We start from the raw sequence: 5,084 nt of genomic DNA on the forward strand, positions 1-5,084 counted from the left end.
AAATAACTTATCAGCTGGCACAATTAACACTCAGTGAATCTCTTTACCCAAACTCTAATGTCACTTACTCTATGAAGTATTATTCAATGATTTATCCTTATTCTACACATGACAAATAGCTTAAAGCAAGAATTTTTCTTAGGCTAAAAAAATAAAATTAGGCCGGGCAGTGGTGGCACATGCCTTTAATCCCAACACTTGGGAGGCAGAGACAAGTGAATTTCTGAGTTCGAGGCCAGCCTGGTCTACAGAGTAAGTTCCAGGACAGCCAGGACTACACAGAGAAACCCTGTCTCAAAAAACCAAAAAATAAAATAAAATAAAATAAAATAAAATAAAATAAAATAAAATAAAATAAAATAAAATAAAATAAAATAAAATGAAAAATAAAAATAAAAAAATAAAATAAAGTAAAATTAGGTTTTGTCAGCAGAGCACGGAGGGGGCCCCTATTTGTAATCTCAGAATTTGGAGGCTGAGACAGGAGGATTGTCACAAGTTTGAGGCCACCCTGTGCTATATAGTGAGTGAATTCTAGACCAGCCTGGGCTCCAAGTGTCTTAATAAGGAAGCAAGGAAACAAACAAACAAAAATACCCAAAAAACTGTTGATTTTTGCAATGCATTTAATTGGACCTAAAGTTCATTTAGGGTATACACAGACACACAACTCGTCTGATCAGCCACTAATATGCTTCTGTTCCCTTTTATTTTTGTACTCAAGAGCCAGTTCACTTTTTCTCCGTGTTCAATATCGAGCTTCGGCAGAATCTTTGCATGTCCCTCATCCTCTGCTCCAGGGGCTCCAGAGTTCGCACCCTGCGTGGGGCACGCCGCCCTCTTTGCTTTCTTCCTGTAGGTGTGCTTCACAGGACTCTTCTGGGGCTTCTCCGTCTTACTGTTCACATCCCACAATCTTATCTTCCCATCATTTCCCCCAGTAAGCAGCAGATGGGACTCGGGCAGAAAGCAGACCTGGGATACTCCCAAAGTGTGACCCTTAAATCCCAGTTCTCGCTCACATTTGACTCCCATCACCCTGAAGATGCGCACCTTACCATCCTCCGCACCACAGCTAAAAAGATTGCCGCACGATGCCACAGCGACAGAGTGGGCTAGTGCGGGGTTTAGGAGCCGACCGGGGGACTGGGGACCTTCCGTTTCCTCTGTTTCATCCTCCTGTAAATTTGTAATCCAGACAGGACGGGCTTTTTGAAGACTCCACAGAATTACCTTTAAACAAGGTGAAATTACAGTCACACAGTGTTCTAGACACATTGCTCAACTACAGTGCTTACTGAGCTTCTAATGAAATATGACACAGTTTCTGTACCACCTCGTGGTGTCATTCAGAAGCTGCTACGGCATGCCAGGGCAATGTTACTGACACTAGACTAAAGCTAGAATGCAGACGCAGAAGTAAAATTGACAGGTTGGACGCTAAAACTTTTATTGAACAGACTCCATCAAAACCCAATGATTGGGCTGAGGATATAGCTTAGTGGCATAAGCACTGATTTGTCACCTGTAAAACCATGGGTGCATCCCCAACATCACTCCCTAAATTGAGAGAGAGAGAGAGAGAGAGAGAGAGAGAGAGAGAGAGAGAGAGAGACAGAGAGAGAGAGAGAGAGAGAGAGAGAGAGAGAGAGAGAGAGAGAGAGAGAGAGAGAGAGAGAGAGAGAAGCCAGCCAGCACAGCAGCATATGCCTTCAACCTTAGCACTCAGGAGACAGGAAAGCATGTTTTTTCTAGAGTTTCTCTGTGTAGCCCTGGCTGTCCTGGAACTCTCTTTGTAGACCAAGCTGGCCTCAAACTCACAGACATCCACCTGCCTTTGTCTCCTGAGTGCTGAGATTAAAGGCGTACACCACTACCACCAGCACCAGGCACAGAAGGCAGATATTTATGCATTCAAGGTCAGCTTGGTCTACATAGCCAGGTCCAGACCATCCAATGCTACACAGTGAGCCCTTGTCTCAACAAACAAACAAACGAAACAACAAAAACCTTTTAAAAAATATTTCATATTTTACTTGCCAAAGAAATTCTTGGGTTTGTTTCAAATGAGGTCTCACCATGTAGAGCAAGCTAGCTTTGAACTTACGGTGATCCTTCTGCCAGTTTGTCCAGTGCTAGGAAGCATGTATCACCGTGCCTATCTGGGGCCAGGGAATACCAGTGGAGGGGGGATTGTTTTTTCTTTCTTTAAGATTTATTAATGTTAAGCCGGGCGGTGGTGGCGCACGCCTTTAATCCCAGCACTCGGGAGGCAGAGGCAGGCGGATTTCTGAGTTCGAGGCCAGCCTGGTCTACAGAGTGAGTTCCAGGACAGCCCGGGCTATACAGAGAAACCCTGTCTCGAAAAACCAAAAAAAAAAAAAAAAGATTTATTAATGTTTATTTAATGAGTACACTGTAGCTGTCTTCACATACACCAGAAGAGGGCATCAGATCCCATTACAGATGGCTGTGAGCCACCATGTGGTTACTGGGAATTGAACTCAGGACCTCTGGAAGAGCAGTCAGTGCTTTTTAACTGCTGGGCCATCTCTCCAGCCCCAGACTCTGTTTTAATGTAGTGGAAATCTTTTGGGGGGTATATATGTATTGTTGTATGACCCAGCAAACACAGAATCTGGGAAGCAGAGGCAGAAATTTAAGCTTATTCTCTGCTATGCAGTGAAACTTTACCAGGCAAATCAAAATACTTTGCCTTTCCACAGAATGTCTGAGAATGTGCTCTAGCAGCTATATGCCCTTAAAATGTTTCACACAGAATTGGAGGCAAAAATGCCAAATTCTGGATGTCTATTTTTTAAAAGAGATTATTTTTTGAGACACGGTCTCACTAGGTCTCACTATATAGACCAGGCTGGTTTTGAATTCATAGAGATCTGCCTGCCTCTGCCTCCAAATGCTGAGATGGCATGTACCACCACGCTCAGCCCAATCAGCTTCATTTAGCTGGTCTCTCTCTCTCTCTCTCTCTCTCTCTCTCTCTCTCTCTCTCTCTCTCTCTCTCTCTCTCTCTCTCTCTTTCTTTGTGTGTGCATGTGTGTGTGTGCATACCAGTGCCTAGGAAGTACAAAAGAGAAGAGGGCATTAGATCTCTGTAGCTGGAGTTAGGCAGTTGTGAGCCACCTGACCTGGGTGCTGGGAACCCAATTCAGGTCCTCTGCAACTCTCACTACTGGGCCTCTCTTTGGCCTCTGTCCATTCCCAACCTTTAGGTTTAAAGAGCACAGGTCACATTTACGAATCTGTCATCCAGGAGTTAGTGAGCTAGTGGTAAGAACTAGTCTAGCTGAAGGAAGAGAGAGTGAGACTAGTCAAACACACTACCTCTGCCTATTCACAACCAGCAGCCTCCTGGATGCACTGGTACTTCCTAAAAACCAAAGGAAGATCCAACCTGCTGGTGAACAATACAGATTTAGAAAAGCTTTGGCTAAGACCTAGTTGTAGGCTGCAGGGAAACTGTGTCCTATAAATACAGAAGAAGCCTGGTGTGCTGTACACCTTTAGTCCCAGTACTTGGGAGCAGAGACAAGTAGATCTCTGAATTCAAGGACAAGTTTGGTTTACAAAGTCAGTTACAGGACAGCCAGGGCAACACAGAGAAACCCTGTCTTCAAAAACAAACACACTCAAAATAATTCTGTATTGAATGACTCTGTATATAGAATTTTTTTTTTTGGGGGGGGGGGTTGGTTTGGTTTTTCAAGACAGGGTTCCTCTGTGTAGCCCTGGCTGTCCTGGAACTCACTCTGTAGACGAGGCTAGCCTCGAACTCTCAAACTCAGAAATCCACCTGCCTCTGCCTCTGCCTCTGCCTCTGCCTCTGCCTCTGCCTCTGCCTCTGCCTCTGCCTCTGCCTCTGCCTCTGCCTCTGCCTCTGCCTCTGCCTCCCAAGTGCTGGGATTAAAGGTGTGCGCCACCATCGCCCGGCTTGTATATAGAATTTCTACAGAAGCACTACAAATGTTTTTCAAAGGGAGTTCCTTTATTATTTGGGGAGTGTCCCAGCACATAGGACATTATTGGTTCCACTGCCACACCCTTCAACCTTATGGATGATACTGATTTGTTATAGTAGTATGTAGTTGTTTTTACATAGGATCTATTATATAGCTCTGGCTGTCATCCTATAACTTGCTATGTAGCTCATGCTGGCCTTGAACTCACAGAGAGCTGCTTGCTTCTGCCTCCCAGGAGCTGGGACTAGAGTCCAGCATCACTTCAAGAAGAGATAATACTTTGAATACCTCAAATAACAGAGAAAAAGCATGGGCTTTGGAGGCAGAGACTGAAGTCTGATTATAGCCAGGTGGTTCATTTATAATAATAATTTTTGAAAAGGAAAAACAGGAGTCTAGAGAGATGGCTTAGCAGTTAAACACAGTTTGCTGTTTCAGAGGACCCTGGATCAAATCTTAGCATCCACATGGGAGCCTGCAACTGTCTGTAACTCTAACTCTAGGGAATCTAATGTCTAGCTCTGGCCTCGATAGATACCGGGCACACAAATATGCAGGCAAAACACCCATACGCATAAAATGAAATGATTTTTAAAGGGAACAGTAGTTAGGAGGGCACGGATGGAATGAAGACTAGTATGTGCAAAGCACCCAAAGTCCTAAGCACTCGACTCCAGTGATGAGATTTTTCTCTTATAGGAGGAAGGCCAGCTCACCACGGGACAGCTCAAGCTCCCTAAGACTCTCCTATTACTCCAAGATCTGCTTCTGTTAAAACAATTAAATCCGCCAGCTTCCCTATACAATGTGCTTTATACCCCCATGTCTTTCCTCTGAAGTCAGGCTAATTTGTGATGTCGCTTCCAAAGTCCAACACTGCATACAGTGTTTTGCTTCTGATCAGTTACACACATTTCTTTTTCTTTTTTTTTTTTTTTTTTTGGTTTGGTTTGGTTTTTCGAGACAGGGTTTCTCTGTGTAGTCCTGGCTGTCCTGGAACTCACTCTGTAGACCAGGCTGGCCTCGAACTCAGAAATCGGCCTGCCTCTGCCTCCCAAGTGCTGGGATTAAAGGCGTGCGCCACCACCGCCCGGCCCCACACAG

The 5,084-nt window shown here is 44.6% G+C and overlaps 1 pseudogene across 1 annotated transcript; it reads right to left on the reverse strand.

Moving 5' to 3' along the window:
• Positions 1-608: 608 nt before the first annotated feature.
• On the reverse strand, positions 609-1,278 carry LOC114635506 (annotated as a pseudogene). The gene has a single exon (XR_003713480.1). The product of XR_003713480.1 is annotated as a WD repeat-containing protein 53 pseudogene (transcript).
• Between the last annotated feature and the right edge of the window lie 3,806 nt (positions 1,279-5,084).

The sequence above is a fragment of the Grammomys surdaster genome, unplaced genomic scaffold (assembly GCF_004785775.1).
Source record: "Grammomys surdaster isolate TR1022 unplaced genomic scaffold, NIH_TR_1.0 110517, whole genome shotgun sequence".
Lineage (NCBI taxonomy): Eukaryota > Metazoa > Chordata > Mammalia > Rodentia > Muridae > Grammomys > Grammomys surdaster.